The sequence below is a fragment of the Calonectris borealis genome, chromosome 6 (assembly GCF_964195595.1).
Source record: "Calonectris borealis chromosome 6, bCalBor7.hap1.2, whole genome shotgun sequence".
Lineage (NCBI taxonomy): Eukaryota > Metazoa > Chordata > Aves > Procellariiformes > Procellariidae > Calonectris > Calonectris borealis.
In genome coordinates this window covers 15,729,382-15,752,239 of record NC_134317.1, presented here as the reverse complement: position 1 = coordinate 15,752,239, position 22,858 = coordinate 15,729,382, and the positions used below count along the sequence as shown (strand labels likewise).

Genomic DNA, 22,858 nt, shown 5'->3' with positions numbered 1-22,858 from the left:
GATTAAGGATTCAGGTAGGACATAAGTGGGGAAAAAGATTTCCCTACTTGGGAATTAATTTGTCTCTTTGAAGTTATTTTCTATCTACAGGAGCTCTAAGATCTATGTATTTATATAAACCAAGATAGTTTTTGTTTAAATTTCATAAACCGTTGTACATCAAGCATTAAATATTAATAGCCGGATACAGTAAGCAGATGCAGATGCAATGATGAAATCCATGGATTAACATTTTGCTAAGATTGGCTTTGTCTTCCAGCTCAGATAACTTTTTCATTGACTTCTTAATCCTTAAATCAAGAAATGTAATCAGTTACATATACAGGTAGATGGCAAAATTTAGCAAAATTGACATATCAAGACTTTTTCATCAAAGGAGCTTGGAAAAATAAACTGCACTGCTAATGTAGAAAAATGTATCAATTTATTCTGCTTTACTAACATTATTAGTAGGGAGTATTCCTCATTATACAAAGCAAGAAAGTCTAAAATATGAAATGCAATCAAGGTTAACTGGAGAGTGTAAGGGACTAATTAAAATGAGTTTTAGAATCACTTGGCAAAATTAATTCTTATTTGTTTTCCTTCTAAGCTTAGACTGCTGAACTGTAAATTCATGAAAAAAGGAAAATAAAAATAGGAAGAGTAACTCCATTCTCATGATACCAACAATTAAGATATGACAAGTTTGACCAATACCCAGTGGTACTCATTAGAAAAACACAATTCAAGAACATCTAAGGATTCATCTTACAAAAATGTGCACACTCATTTTAGGTCTCATATTATTGTCAACACATTTATGTTTTCTTACTTTTCTTTTCAGCTGATTTTCTTGCAGAAGTTGATTGCTGCGGCCAGTCAAACAGGTCTATAGTACATTATTGGGAAATTATTTGGTAAAACTTGGAATAGTAATGTTAATTGAATAAAAGGGTGATTTGTCTAGGAGTTGAAATAGATATTGCACAGAAGTGCTTAATCTAATTTTAAAAGTGCCCATCCTGGAAAAAAACATTTAGATAAAGATAAATCCTTCAGGCCACCAGCAAATAATGGTATTCATTAATCAAATTCAACCCATGTCAGATTCTTTTGGCAGAAATCATTATATACTTAAACATAACAGTGAAATAAGCAATCATTCACAGGAATTAAGAATGAATAGTTTTCTGATGTCTCTTTCAGATCTGTTGTTATTTGTTTTATTGAGCAATACCAAGCAAACACATACACATTCAGATTTATGATATAGGCTGGGGAAGTGGTAGAAGCACCACAGTTTAAGTCATTTGCAACTAAATTAAATACAGTGCTAAAAAATAGAGCATTCAGCATTATAAGGAACAATCTTAGATCGTCAGGGGAACAGACTACAAAAAAAAGCAGTATCTTTTCAAAAATTCTATTTATTAGGCAGAGTTCTGCCACCCTTTACTCAAGATGAGTAAATTTTTTGCCCTAACTGGTCCCTTAGAAATCAACTGTAGTATTAAGGAAAATTATGCCTGATTCTTCAAAACTCTTTTCCACGTGCTTAATTTTTAACACATGAGAAATCACAGAGCTATTTAGCAAAGCTCTTAAATCTAAGGTACTTCAGCAACATCCAAAGTGTTTAGGAATTACTGAAACATATATTGTACGTCATATACCTGTAATGTTGAAGTATTGCAATATTTCACTAGCAATGCCAATCAATCTATCCCTGAGTTCTTTCCAGAAAGTTTACACTGTTATACCTTGGCAGAGCTGGAGGGTGCCTTGCATTGAGATTGAGTTTGGCCAACAGGTGTTGATTAAGATTCTGTCTTCTAAGCCTGTAGATTTGTCGCAATATCTTCACTTCTTTGTGGTAATTGTGGTATTATCATTTTTTCAAAGCATTGTCAATTCTCCACCACCTCAATTTCCTTTCTGTGGTGAAGCCACAGACTATGTCAATGATGTTAATCAAGGAGTTAACATGGCCCCATAAACTAATCGTTACACAGGTCAGTAAGAATTCCACTTTAAAATTTCTAAGCTAAAAAGTCCATTTAATAAGAAGTACTACTAATTCTTCATTCTGTGCTTACATTGTACCTAGTAACACATTATGTAGTCAAAAAAGGTAGTCAAAAGCCTACTGCACAAATAAAAGTATTATTTTCCATGCATTTTTGTCTATTTAGAACTGAAAAAAAAATCTACTATAAGAAATTTAGTAAGGTTGTCTTTGAACTCCATACTATGGTTCTAAAGGAGAACATGTGTGAAAAAAATCCCAAAGCAAACAAGCCCCAAGTGACTGAATTCACCAGGTAAAGATCAGAGACCAGTTTCTTTCAAGTGATTTCTTCCTGTACTGCTCAAGCTGCCTTTGGAAGGTTTTAATTTTGATAACAAAATCCTCAAAAAAGGCAATTTTTTTTTATTTCCTGCAAAGGACAATAACCCTTTCTGTGATGATGCTGTCTGGAAGCCTTTACAAACAGCTGTTACATCACTGTTTTTACCATAATTTAATATGGTATTGAATAAAAGAACTAAGCAGGCAGACAGTATTTTGTATCAAACCAAGTACTGCTACATGTTCACACTGCCAAACACAGGCTGCAGAAAGTAAGGTTGGCACAGGTCTTCTGAAAGGAAAGAATAAGGGGTCTCATCTTCAGTTGATCATCTTGATGTTTCCCTCTACCTGTCTCCATAGGCTGGTCCTTTGTGGTCTATTGGTCTGTTTAACAACTACTGCACATATGTATCTGAATAGCCAAGTAAGACTTTGGAAACCCTGGCGTATACAATACTGAAACACATGGACAAGAACTCAGTTTTTCTCCACCCAGCAAGACACAGAGAGTAAGCTCCTTTCAGATGTCAGTTCTTCAGCAGATGTCCAGTGCCTTGCTCTATCAATGCACCTAACTATACTCTTCATTGTTAGTTCTCTGTATGAAATCTGTTTCAGCAAAAGCAAGGCTAGCACAGACTGTACAGTTCACAAGCACAGAGGCTGAGGACTACGAAGAGAATAGCAGACACACGGAGGTTGTTTCCAATGGTCCTTAGAAGGAGATGCAGACTGAGATCAAATTCACCTGCAATGCGTATCTGGCTCTTCTACAGACAAGAATGGCTGAACACATATTCGGTGTCCCTCTACCAGCTTACAAGAAAACGTCTGTCCTCTTAAATCTCCCTTGTACTGACAGTTCTCTCATTTTCTATATTAGAAGGCATTGTCATTGCTAACAATACAAATTATTTTTAAAGTTTTTAGACTTGCTCATGTTTTAAATGAATGAAGGAATTTTGAATGAATTTTTTCAAAAATTATTTGTATAGATACTCAGAAGTTGGAGGAGGGGGAGAAAAAGCATATTCCAACAGCATTTAGGACTAAATTACTATATATATAAATCCCAAGCAACTTCCGCAGACTCAGTTTACCTTTATATAGGCAGAAAGTCTTAGCATTGGCTTTTATGTTTATACAGCATGAGTTAAAACAAAACCATGCATTTTTAACAGTATTACATTTAAAATATTTGTCAAGATCTGTTGGCATAATTTGCCAGGTACTTCTTGTTATTGCAACAAAAAAAAAAAATCTAATGATGGAAATATAACAAGATAAACTGGATGCCTTGCGCTGTATAAACCTAAAGTCTGACCCAGTAATTACACACCCCTAACACAGGTGAGGCTTTTGGGGTACCCAAGTTACTGAAACAGGTCAGTTAAAAGTTTTTTCCACCACGACATCAAGTAAATTTATTTGTACTTGTCTGTTGAAACACTGAAACCATATTGCATTGAAACAACATTCTCTTGGCAATCTTCATGTTCAGTTTTTTCTCCAAAATCAAACTGAGTTAAACAGAACTGAATTTGTTAAATCTTATATCTATACATTTTATTGATGAAAATGTAGATTAATTTACATTATGCTGTTTTCTCTTTAAAGGAAAGATTCACATATCAAGAGAGAGTGAAAACTGAGAAAATATTGATTGTAGAATTACATAAAGGAATCAAAGCCAATTCTTTGCTACCGCACTCAAAAACTTAAAATATGTGTTTGCACTAACCACTTCAACAATATGAAATCCTGCAAATGGCTTGCCTGATACATCGAACATTATGTGAAACATGCAGTTAGCAGATTTTTTTTAATATATATATCTGTATATATATACACACACACATATGCATATGAGGCAATTTCAACCTGAATAACTGAATCCAGAGGCCAATCCAGAGTACAAATTATGATCTCGGCTAATTAATTTTTAAAAGGCTCTTGAAAAAATGGAGAAAGGAGTAAGAAAGCGAGAACAAGGGCAAACTGTGACTCAGTATTTTCTGTAAGAGTTTACCAAGGTCTTGTTTTCCCATGCTTGATTTTTTTCCATCACAAAATTTTTCTAGCCTTTTTTATCAGAATTTTAAACATTAAATTGAAGTAAAACCAAATTCTTCCCCTTAGGCCTTTTCAACAGGAAAAATTTGATAAATCAGAGAAAAAGTGTTTATAATAATTCTGGACAAAATTATGGACAAATTGGAGAAATATTCCATATTTAGTGGAAAACACAAAGTAATATATTCTTAGAGGCTGTTTGTTCAGTGGTCTACGGTGTTAATGACTTGGAATCTGTATTGGTTTAAATGACAGCTCACACCTCTGGGAGAATGCACTAATAACACAGAGCGGGGTGAACTTGGGCTGTGCTGCATTAACCAGTATGTGCTACCCATTCTTTGAAGTGGATGCTGAGATTTAACAATGAAAAAAGTTGCTCTTTGGTTTACAGCCCCCAGTAAGGGTCTCGTGGCTCTGCCCCACCCAGAGGGAAGCAACACCTGCCCTCTGAGGCAGCAGGCTCTCTGCACTTCACACTTGAGTTTTTAACTCAAGATCAGGTTATCTTGGAAAAAATGAATGTATGTAATATGGACCAGGGAAAAATTGAGAATCCCTAATGACATAGTTCCTTGAACATTATTCACTGAGTGAGCTACCAAGTCATCCAGTTGTTTTTGTATCATACTATTCTGCTTCCATGTGGACACACACCTGTTTTATGCCTGGCTCTTCTCTTTTCAGTACAGCCATAACGATTGTCTAACTTCCTTCCTTTTACTCAAAACCTTCCCCATGTTCAGTTTTATTGTCCTTTTTCTTTCTTAAAAGAGTAACCCACATACCACTGCTCTAATTTTCAGAGATGACACGGCGGCATTGGAAATCACGGCTGGTCAAACACCGCAGCAAGACAGACGCCATTCTATATTGAGTAGCAACGGTGCCGGCCCATGTTATTAAGATTTGCACTGAATTTGATTTCAATTTCTGGTCAGATCCTGTAACCCTTATTCAGAGCAGTTATCCGAAAGTGAAGTAGTCCTGCTAATGCCAGTGGACCTACTACCTGGGCAAATGTTACTTAGTCACAAAGTCTGTCCCTCATTTTAAAATTATATTTTTAAATGTGGTTAGGAAGAAGGGAAAGAAAGGCAGTACATTGCTGACATTTTCTTTCTCGTTTATTCAGCTTTGCTGCCAACGTGTACTGCTTTCATACAGAGTCCCAGGCTGAAGTCATTGCGTAAAAAAGAAAAGAAAAAAAGATGCAGCAGCATTTGTCTGCATCTCTTTCTCTTAAGCAGAGAAACTGCACCTCCCTCTGGAGCAACTGTTATCATGGTGTGCTCTGTTCTTCCTGGAGTTGTTAAGATATTCTTACAGATGAGAATGGGCAGAAAGAAGGTAAATAAACATGGACCTTTGCTGCTTCTAGATTTAACAGGAGGCTAATGAGCAGAACTTCTGAGCTGCAATGACAGAGTTGTGCCATTACACGCTAACAGTGCCTCAGTAAAAGTAAAATCATCATCAGCCCTTTGAGAGACAGATTTGAGGATGGGCATAAGGATTTCAGACCCAAATACTTTTATATGCTGAGGAAGATTGAATCTACATCCAAACTAAACTTTTATGCCTCATGAATGCCTCTGCTGAAGGCCAAAGAAGGCTGAAAATATTATGAGTACTTGCATTCTCCTCTGCCAGCTCAAGCTGGGTTGTTTTCTCAATAAATTTCTGGCCGAGTGACAAGTTTCCTGAAAGATGCAAGTGGGACTCCAGCCAGCAAAAGAAACTATGGGAACAGCTGAAGGCATGCATGTTAGGAAGAAAAAGCAACAACAACAACAAACCAACCCCCGCCCCCCCCCAAAAAAAAAAAAAAATGCAGAGAAGATTACAGCCTTTAGGAACAAATGACAAAACAGAGAAAATATCAGTTTTGAATCCTCAGGAGTCTTGCTGAAGAATGGACTGGTTATTCTACCCTGTTGAAACCAAAAATTTATCTTATTTCCTTTATCTCCTGCAGTCCAGCTCAACTTCACTTCAAACCTGTTCCTCTTTCTTTCTTTCCTCTTCCTCATTCCCCTTTTCCTTTCCCATTTTCTCTGTTAAGCGTAATTCCTCCAGGTAAATTCAGATAAACAAGCCCTGCATTGCCTTAACAGATAGGCCTATGACATTGATGCATGTCCTGCAACATCCTTACTCTGTGCTGGGACCAAAAACCCATCAGTGGCCTGGGTTCAATTGCAAGTGAACAACGGCCATGGATAAGCCACAGTAGGCTCCAGCATGACCCTGCCTGGGCCAGAGGAGCAGGTCCTGCTCAGCAGATATCTGGACTTTTTTTTCCTATGTCATAGGTATAGTCAGTAAGAATAATAGCAATGAGAGGACACCATCATTTGTTGCCCTCACACTGCTCATTCAGCTCCTATGTGTTCATTCTCATCTTCTTTCACCAGTACCATCTCACCCATTTCCACTGGAAGGCCATTTCCTGTGGTGGCTCAATACAGTGCCCAGTGCAATGGTCTTTCATTCTTAATCAGTTCTTCTGCATAAGTGAAAAAATAGTTAGTAAGCGTAAATAGTATCAAGTGCTAAATTAATGGATTAATAAATAGAAGATAAACCAGATCACGTCATTCCAGTTCTTGTAAAAACACCATGGGGTACTGAGGGATCATACGTGATTAAGACTTGGGGTTCTCTGTATCTGTGGCAGACCAACGCTCCCCAGTGGCCCTCTAGGGCTCGAGGAAGGCAACGGGAATGACATTTGCAGCCACCCTGTATGCAGTTAGTAACACATCCCAGTCTCTCAATGTCCTACTGGAGTCTTACCCACGTTATCTTACAAGCTCACTGGTTGAGGTGGCCTGGTTTTAGATCGCCATATACCACATGGACTGGGCGAAAGCATGGAAGAGATGAGCGGTTTGTAAGTTTAGACAGATCATATGCTCTTCTTCAGAACTTTCTTTTTAAAGTGTTTTATAATGGATGTGAAAAGGCTACAGGGTAAGGAGAGACTACTGAACTAATGCACCTTATAAACTACTGTAAGGTGAGAGAGGTAGTTTATCACAGCAGTTTTTGTTCTTAAATGTTATTTATGTTTTCATAGAGGAAAGCAATTTCAGAGCCTAAAAATAACAGTGCAGAGGACAGAGGGGAATAGTTGAAGCATCAAAGACTCTGAATGGTGCATCAAACCGTAAACCAATCATTTCACCACAAGAAAACTTAGTATACAACTATTATTCATGGAAATATTGAAGCGAGACAACAACTTTTACAGAACTGTAAAAACTATATTATGAGCAACTTTCCCAGGAAAGACTGCCAGGAAGAAACACTTTGCAGCTCATTCATTCACTACTAATCTCCGGGGATAAAAAAGGCCAGATCCAGTAACTGGTATGAATGCATCTGGCTCCAGTGAAATCAGGGTAGTTGTGCTGATTTGCACTCACTGAGCGTCAGGCTGTTCATGGGAGGACAGAATGGTTGAGGCTGGTAGGGACCTCTTTAAGACCTTCTAGTCCAGCCCCATGCTTCAAGCTGTTCTGAAACAGATTCGGGTTGTAAGAATTCCATAGACAAACTCTTTGGCTGTCATTGGGATAGGTAAAAGCACCATCTGCAGGTATGCAGTGACTGAAATAAAGGTCTGAAGGATCTATTTTTAAAGGGGGTAAAAAAGAAAAATTAATTTTATATTTGATCCATTTATTCTTGAAAGATCCATAGCGACAGCTCAAGCTCTTGGGATAGGGCATGTATGAAGAGTAACAGAGGGACCCTACCTGCAGCACTTTGCACCCCGTGCTCTCAATGTGGTGCAATGGTGGAGCTGTACAGCAAAGCCCCCAGCTCTGCACAGGTCTACAGCCTGGCTTAATGGTAGCCTGGAAGCCAGGGCATAACTCAGAGCAGGTTGCTCAGGTTTATGGACACAAGTCAGTTGGAGTAAAGTCAAGAGGAATTAATACAAGTTTTAATCCAATACTTGCAAGAACCCATGGAAGGTTTGCTAGATCATGCTCACAGTAAAATGCAATTTGATAGACAAGAAAAAGGAACTAGATAAAATGGGGACATTTAATAGGACACTGGATAAGTTACAGAAAAACATGCTGTGGAAAGCAATCTTCGCTTGGTCCTTTGGGAGAAACTACATATACTAATACAGTTCTTCTCCCCCCACTTTATTTTAAAAAGTGTCTGAGTAAAAATGGAATTACCTTACTTGACAGAACTGTTTCCTGTATATGCAATTTTAACTACCAGCATTAATAATGAGAAAAGTATCCTTATTATTACTTTTTTTCCCCCTCCTGCTCACATTGCACCAACACAGCCACTAGTGACTGAAATGGTCTGTCTTCTGATTTGACAACCCTCCATAAAAGACAGATTAATTTTGTTCCCATTGTACTTGCGATTACAGCTTCTAGGAATAATAAAAACTAGATTTGGGTATAGAGAATCTGTATTAGCAATATTGATTCATGAAGCAACGAGAACACACCTTGACTTTCAGCTCCCAGGTTAATACAGCATGGCTGACGGTTAGAGAATAACATCTATTTACATGGAGTGAATCTGAACAGAAAGTCATTGGGACAATGTCATTTCCACAGAGTATCTTTCTGACGTGTAACCACTAACTGGTTCCTGTAAGTGTCTGATAATAACTACTGACTTTCATGGCTTAGATTGATCTTAAAGAAATCAGAAAATATAATCAGTAAATATGCTGAATTTCTGACTGGAATAAAAATAGAAAAACAGTCTTAATAGAACATAAATTAGAAGAGGTAATAACATACTGTTAATCACTTAGCTGCAATCCCTAATTAAATAAATGAGGGGATTTTCTTAAAACTGATAATAGCACTCACAGATGTTATTGGGATGGTGCTTCTGTTTTGGAAAGAATCCTTCAGAAAATGAGATGTGAACATCTTGAGTTCCCTGTAAAATTAACTGGGCAAATGAACATCTTCGGTAAGAGGGAAATCCAGTATCATTCCCCATGCAGCTTTATATAAAAAGCCAGAAGTTCTGTTTTTATTTTTAAAAAAGAAGCAAAAAAGCAGTATATTTAAATTTATGCTAAACAGCTGAAAAATTCCCTGTGCAAAACATGCAATATAATTCCTGTACTCTAAAAAACAAGCATTGTAAACAACCAAAAAATGAAACCAACACCTGGAAAAGAGTTTAGAGAATAATCCAGGCACATTTACGAGTCTTATACTAACTATGAGCCGAGAAGGCAGCTCGGACAAGCAGAGTAAAAACCATACTCTTAGCTTCTCCTCCTACTCTTCTGTCACATCTCTACTGAATTGAAATGTCACAGGGCCAGTTGAACTGGTTTGTTTATTTTTTGCTCCCAAAAGTTAGTTGGCAAAAGAGAACACTCAGTTGTACTTACTATGATCATAACAGCACCCATCTGGATGTCCAGCACAGCAGCAGAGAAGGTCCAGTTTTAAGTGCTTTATCAAAAAAACTCACCAAACTACATCCCAGTATCTCCAAGAGGCTACAAGCATTACTGCAACTCAATAAACTTCTTTATAATCCGATGTGTTACAACACATTACAGAGCAATGGTAAATAAATAACTGCTGATTTGACACTGCTTTCAACTGCTGAGCAATTCTGCTTTCCTCAATGTTACAATTAATGTCAGCAGTTAATAACTTAAGTGGTGGAATTGGAAACTCAACTACAATAAACAAATCCAGTCAAGTTTCAACTTAAGGATATACCCAAATTGCAGCATGGTGTTGCTTCAGCTGTCCCTGACTCAGGCTGCAATTACAGTTCTGTTGGTCAGAGCAGCAGGGGCATCATTTGTCATCCTAAGGAAGGCTGGAGTGCTGTGAAATTGGGCACTTTGGAAAAATGCAGCTGTAGCAGAACATATGTATAGGCAAGACCATGAAATGAACTGGCTCCAGGCCAGAATGTAAGGACAAAACCAAGAGAATATAAATGAAAAAAAATCATAGAATACTGTACTCAGAAGATGCTCCTATTGATATATCCTGACCAGCTTTAAAGGTCAAGATGACAACAATCTGTCTTCTCTGTGGAACAGCTTAATCAATTTGCAGCTCTTTTTTCTTCACCTTATTAGCAATGAGTTTACATCTTTCAAATAGATCTTCTATTTAGTTTTTGCTATTTAATTGGTCTCAGGTTCCTGTATATCTCTCTATACAACTGTAGCAAACAGAAGGATATATACATGGGTGTGTATATACATTCATGCACAGACTGTACTGCACAGAATATGAACTGCTCAGCTACGCTCCGTAGCTCTACTGTCACTAAAAGAGATTATTATTCAGCTCAAGAGACAGTTTTCTGCTCCTGGAGCAGAAGGAAGAACTTGGCTGTAGCTTTACCGCTGCAATGAACACTGGAATGGGCAGAGGCTGCAGAAGAACGACAACCATGCAACCATGAGAAGCCACCAGTCCTTCCTCTTTTCCAAATGCTGAACAGAACCTCGTGGAGGCACAGACTGCTTCCCCCACCATGCGTGCACACCCAGCAGACTGGGGCTGGGCACTTCAGTGGGTCTAGGAAATGTATCTGCATAGGCCCAGTACCAGAGAGTCAGCCACAAAGCTTAACACTTCTCAGAGACAGCACTTCCTGCCCTCCGGGCAAGATCAGGGCACCTTATCCCAATCCAGCAGAAGATGACCTGGCCTCATTGATTGATTTCTTGGCAGCACTGGAACACAGCTCTTGAATGTTGAGAGAACTCCAGCTGCCACATCACTTGTGAGGATCACATAGGCTGCAATGAGCATATCAAATATTTTTTTCATTTCTTTCTTCCCACGGAATATACAGTCAACAAGGTTACAGTCTTTATTTTCACAGTAATTAATCTTGTGTTCATTTCATCTAATTTTCAGCACTTAACTGAAATGGCTACATCTATGTCTCTTCTGTATTTAATGACGAGAGAAAGAATCACCATCGGAGCCATTCAGCCAACCTACAAGCTTCATGAAGTAAGAATCAAGATCTTTATGCACAATGTAACTTTCTACCATAGGACTTTCATCACAGCTGATGAAAGATAAACCTTTCTTGTGGGCTGCATCAAGGCTATGAATCAAAATCCCACCAGATCATCACATACATCACCATCTTTCCTTCCAAAAGTAAGGCTCCTTAATTGAATGTACCTTCCTCAAGACAAGTATAACCTACTACAAATCCTGTCTATTACCAGTTTGGAGAGATGTAGGCATCTCCCTCATGTAGTGATGCTTGGGTGGAAACAATACAACTGAGTGTCTCTAAGGTAAGTCTCTCTAAGACTGTTGTAGGATTTTGGCAAGGTATACATTAATACATGTCATTAGAGTTCTGCAAAAGCTATGCAAAAAGTAACTGGGCTCAATCACTTCCATTTAACAATCTACATCATTTGTCTGCTTTCTTTTCAAGACATGGAGCCCCAGGGGGATAGGGGTTAGAGGAAATGAAGTCATGGTCAAGATCAGACCCAAGACTCGTATTTTAGAGCCAGTCCAGATCAGACAAAATGGGAATCCCTGAGGGGCAAATTACTTTTAAAAATATACAAGAGCCCCTCCCTCCAACCTCTTCTCTCTATATATATGCCTGCATGCATACGTACACCTCCATAATGGAAGCTTTTCCACCCAGGTTTACAGTAAGGAATTAATAAATATAAGTTACACATTTATGGCTGTAATACACTCCTAAAGATTATGCTTTTTCTCACATCTGAAGAGCAGAACAAATGTAAAGGCAAACATTACCCTGATATATGCTTCATTTTAGAACAGACTGCAGAAACAATCAGCAATATGCAACCTCTTGTAAAGCAAAGTGACAACTTTCCTCCCCTCCCGTCATCTCAGTATTGCTTTTTTTCTCCCCTCACCCTCAGACAAATGACATTTGGCAATGTTGATGCTGTGCTGTGTATTTTCTTCCACTCACATGCAACTGGCCAAGATAAGGTGCAGATGCCCAGAGATTCAGGTAAGATGCAGCTGTATTATGCTGTAAATTCAGAGATACAGGAACCTGACGTGCATAAAGGAAGCAACCCTCTAATACAGGAAAAAATGTATTTGTCTGAATTTGGATTTCTTTTCTCTTCCACATTGTGAGTAAAGGTTTTAACTGTACAGCTTTACTTTTAAATAAAATACATAAATGACTCCCAAACAGCTGGCCTACTTAACACTACTATGTAAACATCTGTTCACATTCATGCATGCAAATAAGTACATTAGCTAGCAAGTCTCTTAGGCTCAAATTAGTCTTTATCAAGTCCTCCCAGAAACCACTGGGGTGGAGGCCAATGACTGTGTGAAGGGGGAGGAAAGGGAATTCTTAAGCTTTTTTTGGAGAATTGATCCTTAGAGAAAAGATGGATGATGGAGAATACCAAAAAACTCAACTCCGATGTGTTCTATTTTTCAGTATGTTTGCTTTAATGGAAGTTTTCTTTCCTGTCTCTTTGTGGCGGTTTCCTACTTCATCACATATTTTAACAGCTTGTTTTATAAATGGACATTGTGTAAAATGTTTATTCCCCTTTATTTAAACCATCTTTTGAAAGTGCCAGGGATCCCAGACCTGCTCCTGCTGAACTAAATGGGATTCTTGACATTGACATGAATGGAAACAGGATTAGGCTGGCTGTATGCCTCATTGGATACGCGATTCTATAACACCATCCAAAATTCTGCTGAACTCTCCCTTTCAAGCAAATAAAGCAGGTAAACTCAAAGGCCATGAAATGTCACTATTACATTTAGACACTTAAACTGAGGTACCTGATGAATTAGCCATCTTCTTGCCAGGCATCTTAGAAAACTGCAGCCCCCGAGGGATTTCCCCTGGCCATTACCACTTATTGCAAAGTCAAAGAGAGAAAGCTAAGGTTATTGTTTTGCCTGTGGAATCAAAATATGCTAAGAGAGCATGTTATTCCCCAGACTTACAGGTTTATTGCGTTTCTAATTCACACCTAAGGTCACCATATGTCAAGTGAATATGCATTCTGCTACCATGGCTACTGCCATCATTTTAACTCTAATGCGAAATAGTCCTAGACTGGAACAATATTGTCTTAGAAACAGCGTAATTTACTGCTTATAGCAGAAGACTGGTCTTCTGCTTAAAGATGGAAAATTAAATGTTCTGGTTCCACCTTTGGATTTGTTAGACTCTCCAAAAACATACAAGTTAGTCAATCGCTTTGGACCTTCATTTTCACACCAGGAAGCCAAAGAACTAAAAGCCCTGAATAAACAAAATAAACAAAGCTAGTACAGTAGCAACTGTGTCTTCTCTGTTGAGAAAGGTTAATAAATGAATCAATCTTCGATCAAATTTCATTCAGCATTTAAAACTACAAGATGAGGTTTGAAATCAGTTTCTTGTGGCCTGATACGATTATGCCACACGATGATGCTTCCTTCTGCATAATACATTAATGTGAATTTGACCACACAATTGTCATTTCTTGTCATTTGAGTAGTCTTACACTTAAGCAGCCATAATTGTCCTTTGGGTGTTATCTTAAACACATTAAAAAAGAAATTGAATGCTTTCACCACATTATGGCTGGGACACTTTTTCAAAGCTAATTTCTATGTCTGTGAATTATTCATAATACACTTCAAACAGGCTCTTCTAGATAAGGTAATTGACCTTGTCTGCATGAAGCACCTACTACCTTGCCTTGGGATAATTAAATCTACAATGTGGTCCATTATTTAAAGGTAATGTCTTTTCATTAGGTTAGGCAATATATTATCACTCAACTAGTCACCTAATTCTGCATTTAGTGTGTTCAAGTTTTCACTGTTTTGTCATGGGTTACACTCATCATAGCAATATCTCACATTAAGTAACATGGTATAACAGTAAGACAGCGTTCTCTTGATAAAGGGAAGCAGGACTTTGAGGACTAAAATTTCAATATTTACCTCTGTATTTGCAACTTCAGTTGGCTGTGCTTGGTTCTTCCGTGGGTCAAAACAATAAAGTGTGTCTATTCAGTAAAAACTAGTGTCAGGTCAAAACTCAGGTACAACTAATGTAGCAGGTGGCAGTAGCTATACAAATTCATGTACTGTTCAGTGGAAACAGTTATGTGCTGTTGAAAGATATGCTAAAACACTTGTATTGAATTCCATGATCTAAACTAGCTCAGGTACTTCTACAGAATTTTATAACGCTGGTTGGCCTGCCATCCAGGATGCAATTAATAATGTTGGCTGTTGCCCAGGCTAGCTGTGCACCATTTCAACCTTCCCTGTAACAGATTACTAGGACTCAACTCCCCACTACATATTCCCTCAAATGTTGCTCAGTGAAGACCAAAGTAACTGATTTTTTTTGCATATGCATGGAGTGAAAACTTCAGAGAGAGAAAGCTAAACAGTTGAGCACCCAACTCTCTCCTGTGGTCCAACTACTTTGAACCGCTTTAGCAGAATAAAGCAGCTCTGAATCTATTTCAGTCAGTCACTGACAAAGTCCTCCTGCATGAGTAAACTCTTGAGTGGCACAGCGATTTGAAGAAGCTTCTGCATCAATCCCTTTCCTGGCTCTGAAAAATGGCCAGAGATGGTATTCTAATTTATATTGCACCACTCCAGTAACCTGGCTTAAAGATGCTTCTCTCCACCCACCTCTACTTCAGTTGTGCAGGGTATTCCTGTCTATTCTATTATAGGAACACAGCATTGGCTTTTTCAGTCCATCAGTGCTGAAGTGTTTAGACTCTGATTGCAAATACTGCATTAACAAGCTATGGATGAACTTGTTAGTTTCTCTACATATCTGAATTTTTACAATGTTTCTGTGTTTTGTAGTTTGTTTTCCACTAAAGTGGAATTTAATGAAAGATCCAATAACTAAGGAGTTAATCCACTATCTTGCCTAAATCAGTATAAATACACTGCATCCAATGGAATGGATTCTGCATATCTTTGAGCTTTGTATTTTTTTTAGTTAAATCATTCGATATTGTAGCTTCTCTCAAGCTGTCCATTAATAGAATGTTATGATTATGTTAGCTATTCAGAGCTTTTTAATCATGTTATACAAACACAGTTCAGCTTATGAATTGTTTATCTTGATTAGATATTGTTTGAGTGTTCACTTAAAATTATGAAGCATTGTTTTAGAGCAGAAATAAAGACAAGGGCATCAAAAAGACTTCAAGGTGCTAGAGTGAATATTTACTCTGAAGACCTTTGGCTGAGTTCCTATTTGTATGAATATTCAGGAACAATCTGTTCATGCCTCAGGAACATTTCTGCAAACACAAAAATCTCAGTATTGTGGTCCAGAATAATATAAAAAAAGGACTATGAAAATTATGAAAGTGAAATTGAAACGAAATTCCAGCAGGATAGGAAAAAAATAGCTACCATTTATCATTTTCCATCAACTATAAGAAACTAGCCAAGGAAAGTATTGTTTAAGCAAGATTACCTGCAACTGGCCTGCCTGTTAAATCATATTTCATAACGGTCGACTGCTTTCCATTGTGTAACCACAGTTGTGTACTATACATTGATAGCTCCTCTCACTATAATACGATTATGTTTACCCATTAGTTTCTGCTTTTGTGCCACAACCCAGCAACTACAATATTACAATGGTTCTAATGGTCTGTTTCACTTTGTTCATTTACCTATTAATTTTGGCAACGGCATATTTCATGGAACATAAATTTCATCCTCTGACAACCTGTAGTACAATATGGTCAGACAGATTCTGGAGCTTTGTACGGAAGTAAAATGAATTGTCCAGGGTGCCATTTTGGAAAGAACATACCTCCCTCTGGAGGCATCGGTTGTATCTAAGGTGATTACTTCAGCAGTAATAGGATGTAATTATTCACTCAATAAAATTCTGCCTCTATTAAGTAGGTACTTCTAAAGTTCTTCAGATTGACTGGTGGCCCTAGCCTGTCTCACAGAGGCAGTAAACAAAATGCAACACTGAATCTCTATGTCTGAATCCAGAACATAAACGTGCACTGGGAAGGAGGTGACCTAGAAATCTGGCACTGCTTTGAACCTGGAGGCTCTGGGAAACAGGACCCCAAAAGAGAACCTGAAAAATGCTCATTGCCAGGAGGACCCTCCCCAGTTCAGCGATAGATGATAAAATGGCAAAACAAACAGACCAAACTGACTTTTCATAACCAGAGAAAAAGCCAAAGGGAGCTGAAACAGAGTCTACTTCAGGAGAAGACAACCTGTCCTAGAATCTCACCCTCTGCTATAATGTTAGCATTTAGTCATGAAGATCTCTGTCTGAAGAACAGCCCTCAACTTCTGCCACACACCAAAACAGTTTCATCTGGATAAAATCTGAGAGCTTGAAATAATGGTGACAATGGGAAGTAAACAAATGCTACTGTACAGAAAGCCTTTAGCTCAATGGGGAAAAGAGTAAGCAACACTAACTTGTCTTTCACCAGGCTTGACAATGATCCATTTATCCCAAGAATTTAATTACAGTCAACCTTCACTCTTTTTTTCCTCCTAATCTATCTGCACATAACTACACAAATATGCAAACACACACTTTCCCAAAAAGAGAACACTCTATCTACATCAATAGATAATTTTATGGATTGTACTGACCATTTGAATGCAGCTAAATGAAAAGTTAGTATTTAAAATAAACATACCATGTAATTGATGTCACTTTTTTGTCAGAATGACTTTTCAGATCTCTATTCGTTTTTTAAAACATCCCATCATAGGCTTGGATTCGTCAGTAAAACAAACTTGTCAGACCCAAATTAGGTTCAGTAATACAAAATTGAGAAAAAGAGCAGCCAGGAATCGTTATCATCTTTTCTTTCCTACCAACAAGTGCCACTACCAACATTTTGATCACATTGAATGAGACAGCCTGAACAAAAAGAAGAATAGAAAATGGCTACTGATTGTAGACTAAGCTACTGGGAGCGCTTTTCATGCGTTGTTAATGTTAATATATTGGAATCACTACATGTTGTAAATTAGACATGTCATTTTAAACTTTTTTAGCAAACCAAAAATATAGGGAAAGGGGGACATGGAACTAAGAATCCTGGAAAAAGAAACAGGCAGCACATGAAGCAGACAGGCACTAATTTGAAAGAAATCTAGCACAGCAGCATGTGCCCAAAAATATATGAATGACTGATGGGTGCTGATGAAGTTCAGTTGAGTTTAGGATGTATATCTGGTGTAAGTTTTTGTCCCTATGCTGAGGAGGAGGCAGACATTTGTGTATCTGGCATGGTGAGAAAATATGTGTATCTGCATCTCATTTTAGCCCAAATTAAGATTTCCTCCTAGTAGTAGGACACTTGGAGTCAGCAGAATCAATACAGTACTCTCTAAACCCTATTGATTCTAGTGGGTTTTAGATATTAATCTCAACCTGGTTTTCTAGAGAAATGAGACATATTGGAACATGCTATGTGAATGTTTGTGTGTCCGTTGTTCAAACAACTCATGAACCCACTGGTCAATTTCAAGTACATTTGACTGAAAAATATGTTCCTACAGGTTTCATGTACTGCCTAAGCAGAAAACAGAGAGATCCTCCTAGTACCCAGCCTAAGAAAAGGTCACAATGGATTTTCAATCACCGGTAGATATCAGACAATCCATACAGAAGCTCAACACTACAGCACAAAACAATAGGGGAAAAAAGCATCATTTTTTACTCCACCATTCATTGAACTATTGTTTTAGTAAAAATAAACAAAGAAACAATGTTCTAAACCGCCAAAAAAACAGCAGCACAGATAAAATAACCAAAACTGCAGACTTGGGAGAAGATGCTGTTCGCTAGGCAGAAGCATGAGAACATACATTTTGATCAGTTCCTGTTTAGAAAGATATCTAAAGTAAGTTGGAAGTATCACCTTCAGTTGCATATCTCTCTGCCTAAGAACTTGGGCATCTACCTTGGGCTGAACACATAACCTTAAGACAGATACAGTAAGACTACATGGATCCCATCCTAGAAATGCAGGCCTGCTTCCAGTAGCTCTAATAGGGGTCACTGCCAAAAACAAGGGTGCTGTTTCTTAATTACACGGAGTCCCTTCTTGCCCTTTACAAAGGAAGACAACAGCCTTATCTTACAACTACACCATATACTACGGTGTATGACCAGGCAACAGGTAGAACAGTTGTAATGGTCTCTGTCTAATTAGCGTGGGTAACTACAGCATCTATCAACGGTGGGATGAATTTTAGCATTGAATCAGCATTACTGGAGATATATTCTGAAGATCAGATTATGTTGAAGCCCTGCCTGCTGCATCTGGCTGTGTTTGGACCCATACCTAGATTCAAGCCATTATGGCTAAGCTAACACTTTCTGAATGCATGGCACTCATTCTCAGGTGAGCTTATCTTTCTTTAAAACATCTATGAACAAGAAAGATAGGGCTGTCCATATGGCATCCGTGTGTCTAATAAAGAAAGTAGGCTTGGGGTTCTCGCATCTCTCCCTTTACAATCAACCACTGCAGCAAAGCAAAATCAAACACTGCCTGGGAGATGAAGAGAAGGAAATTTTGATTCTTTAGAGATGCTTGAGACTGGTGATACTATCCCTGGGCTACAGTGCAGAATCACAGCTTTCTCTCCTTACCTGGCTGAATATACCAAACATCCCATTATACCCACCTGAATATACCATTATTTCCCTTGTAATTTGGTAGGTCCATAACAATTGACAGAATCAAGCCTTTCTTGCTGAATCACTATAACCGTGTTAATCAATTCACTAGAAAAACAAATGTACCTCTAAGGGATGACATGTTCATTCTTCCACTACCAGCATAAGGGCAAGGCACAAGAGGTACCTATATAAATGTTACACTAAGGGTGCAAGACTTCACAGGTATTCATCTGGGAGGAAACACTCTTTTTACGATTCTTTTTTGTGGCTGGACAAACTTGGCCATTGGTTTTAGGGTGGTACTTTCAAATAGATCTAATGACCCATACCAGTTTCAGGTGAAATTATCATCAGTAGCAGCCTGATGCCTCAATTTTCTTCTCTACTAAACAAGGTAAGAAAACTGCCTTTAAAGGATGACTGCATAGATTAATTGGTTAACCTTTCTAAATGCTAATGTTAAAAAAAAAAAAAAAAAGTTTTCTTCTGGGACTTTTGAATTCTGCTCTTTAAAGCAAAGGAAGAAGGCTCTTGATGTTGCTTTGAGTCCTGGACAGCTCAGACAGGAACACACCCCTTGGCTAAACCAGTCCCCATTAAAGCCTGAGCCTTCCTCCTATCAAAGGGGCTTGGAACAAATTCAGGCTCAAAAGCTTTTTCATTTTTCTTCTCAATCTTTCTGGCCCAGCAGATATGAAAAAAGCTTCTCTAAAGAAAGTTTTAAAAGGGTTGGTTTTTTTCAGGTCACCACATCTTTCTAGCTACTTGTCAAGCCTCAGTCAGATCTGATCCTCCCCAAATCAATCTGGGTTGCGGCGAGGTAAATAATTCTCAATTGCTTTTAGATGCTTCTTGGGAGGGGAGGAAGTACACAACTTTTTTCCTCAAAGGTCTGGAGACGTTTTCTCCAAGCGTGCTGACTTACCGTCTATATTTTGGGTTTTTTTTTACAAAAGAGACACTTAGAAGAGTTTTTACAGACACTTAGAAGAGCTACTTTATGCTCCCCTTAGCATCGGATGGTTCACATAAGCAAAACACAGAACTAAATACTCTTAGGGAAGGCTCTTGTTCTGTTGCTGTTTGAACACCAAGCACAAAGTAATCTGAAAATACAGCCTTCAGCTCATCCTCATTGTGTCTTTTCCCCCGTTTTTGCCTTCACACTTTCAAAAATAGAAAATACATTTCCCATAGGCTATCTTCACACTGTAAACAGGGTAAAATCCCTGAACTTACAAAATTTACAAGCAACAAATCTGAGTCTAACCCAATCTATATAGAGTAAAAACTTAACTCCTTTTTCCATAGGCTTACATTTTCTTTTCTCCTAATTATACTATATAATTAAATTATGCCATTGTTCATTTCGTGTATAGTCTCTTAACACCTCTGTCTTCCTGGATAGGTCAGACCAATTAAAGCAAAATCAAAGCATATGGGCTCTGTCCCATTCACTTGTTCCATCCCACCTGATTTTCAGCAAGTGCCTTGCTTTGCACATACTTTTTTCCCCAGATCTAAAATATGAGTCAAACGAACCCAAAACACTTAAACCTGAGAGATTACAGCCCCAAATGCTTTGCTATCCTCAAAGATAATGTGAATAGAAATGCAAATTACTATTGCTTCACTCATGTGGCATCTTGGTAGAAGAGGTCAGCTGAGAACTCTTCCACCGCTATGATTTACGTCTTCTATTCTCCAGAATTGGAAAACATCACTCTCTGCACTGGCCCAAATTTGATGGAGAAATTAGTTTAATGTCAGTAAGACAATTTGAGTCTAATGGAGCCCAAGATGCTCAAAGTAGGACAGCTGAATAAAGCAGACAAATGGAAGTGTGATGAGAACACACTCCCCGCTGTGGCTCTAATGAGGGAGAAGGCACACTTTTCTGTTCAGTTCTGCTTTCTTTCTTGAATGGTGGACAGGTTGCTGTCTTAGCTAATGACCCATTAATACAACAAGCCATGGATTAGGTGTTTGTTTCTAATTGCCGTTATTTATTTATTGTTAACAATATGCTGAGTCCTGCAAATTAAAAAAGACTATCACTGCTCGTGATTAAGGGAATGTTGGCTGGGAGAGCCTGAAAAAATTGTGTAATTCTTTCCTTCTTCAAATTGTGTGTATGAATAACTTATATGACTGGGTCTCTTAAGTCAGAAGTATCGTTAGGATATGTTTGATTCTGGCACACATGTCTCAAAACTATCCATTTCCAAACTCTTATTTGGACTGCAGAATTCCCTGAACTCAGGGTTTCTTCATTACTGAGCTATAAGCACTTATACCATCCCATAGGTTTCACAGGTTGAGCAAAAGTTATTATCAACTTCACCCCAAACCAGAGGTTCTTTGGGAACAAAAGTCCCAACCTAACGGATTACAGAGGTTAAGCAAACATCTTACAGAATCAGTTCACAGCACTGACTTCCTTACAGCACCACCAATAACAGTTCACGAATGACTTCCAGATTCCAGGTTCAAAATCTGTTGTCTAGGTTTACGTTTCATTTACCTGTCCTGTGTGTCTTCATTAATACCAGGAAGCTGGTATAAGCTTCCTGTATACTGGAAGAGGTGCTTTCCATGTCAGTAAAACACAGTAGATCTATTCAGTTTGGACTGACAAATTTGTTTTCTAGGTAAACTGTAAAAGGTCTCTTAAAAAGAGAAAGAAAAAAAAAATAGAGGTGTAATTACAAAATTGCTCCTTAGACTTAAAAAAAACCAAACAAACAAACAAACCCCCCCAAACATTCAAGGGAGGAAAAAAAAAACCCACAACAAAAAAACAACAGAAATATCCAGTGACAGCAGAAGCATGAAGAACATATTCCACAGAAGCAAACAGAAGTTACCCATACAAGCTCCTTCCTCACCACTCTATCAGTCCCCACCTCGAGAAGGGTGTTTAAATTCACCTGACATATGGTGTCTAAAACCAACACAGATAACAGTGCTCCAGTGTTCACTGGAGTATTCTCAAAAGACTTGTGCCCTTCTGGTGTCACTCCAAAAGTATGCCAGGTAGCATTAAGCCTGTCTTCTCCTGCAGCGGGGCTCAAGGAGGGAGCATGCTTTCCTCCCATTGGGTTAGAAGCCACACAGTGTATGACCAAGCAAGGATTTCTTCCCATGTCTTTCTCATCGCTTGGCTGCATTACAATCTCAGAGAAGCACAATGGGACTAGAGGAGAAGTAATGTAAGTAGCTGCCATTCCTTCCTTGGCAGCTATAGCACACTTTACCTCACTGTCATATATGGTGAGGGAAGTAAAGGGTCAGAAACTGGGATAATGATATTTCCATTACTCACAGGTGTATGCGTGCTAGATGCCAAGTTACCTCCCCCAGGCAGCAGGTTTTTTATTCTGCTTAGACCACCTGCATTTTAATCAGCTGCACACTACTAACAATATAGCATCTTTAAAAATGGCCTCTAAATCTCTCCCTACAAATAAGGGGGCATGTTGTATTACTATGGCGAACTCGGTTCAAAAGACTCTATAGCACAAGTTATCTAAAATTGTGCTTGTAAGAAGCTGTCAGCACTGTCACTTTGGAGGGGAGAGACAAGGTATGGTGGTGGAAAGACAGATGGCAAGTCAATCATTCTCAAGAAAGGGATCCTAATTACCCAAGAATAATTACAACATACAATCTACACCTGCCACCTATCCACCACTCCCTTCAATATGAACCACTTTTTTAGGGCGGCCTGCCCTGTTCTACATTATTTTGTGC

General features: G+C 38.4%; 1 protein-coding gene across 1 annotated transcript in view; it reads right to left on the bottom strand.

The window, feature by feature from the left end:
- CNTNAP5 (contactin associated protein family member 5) overlaps positions 1-22,858 on the bottom strand; it is a 229,123-nt gene that overhangs the window by 58,050 nt on the left and 148,215 nt on the right. The window lies entirely within an intron of this gene.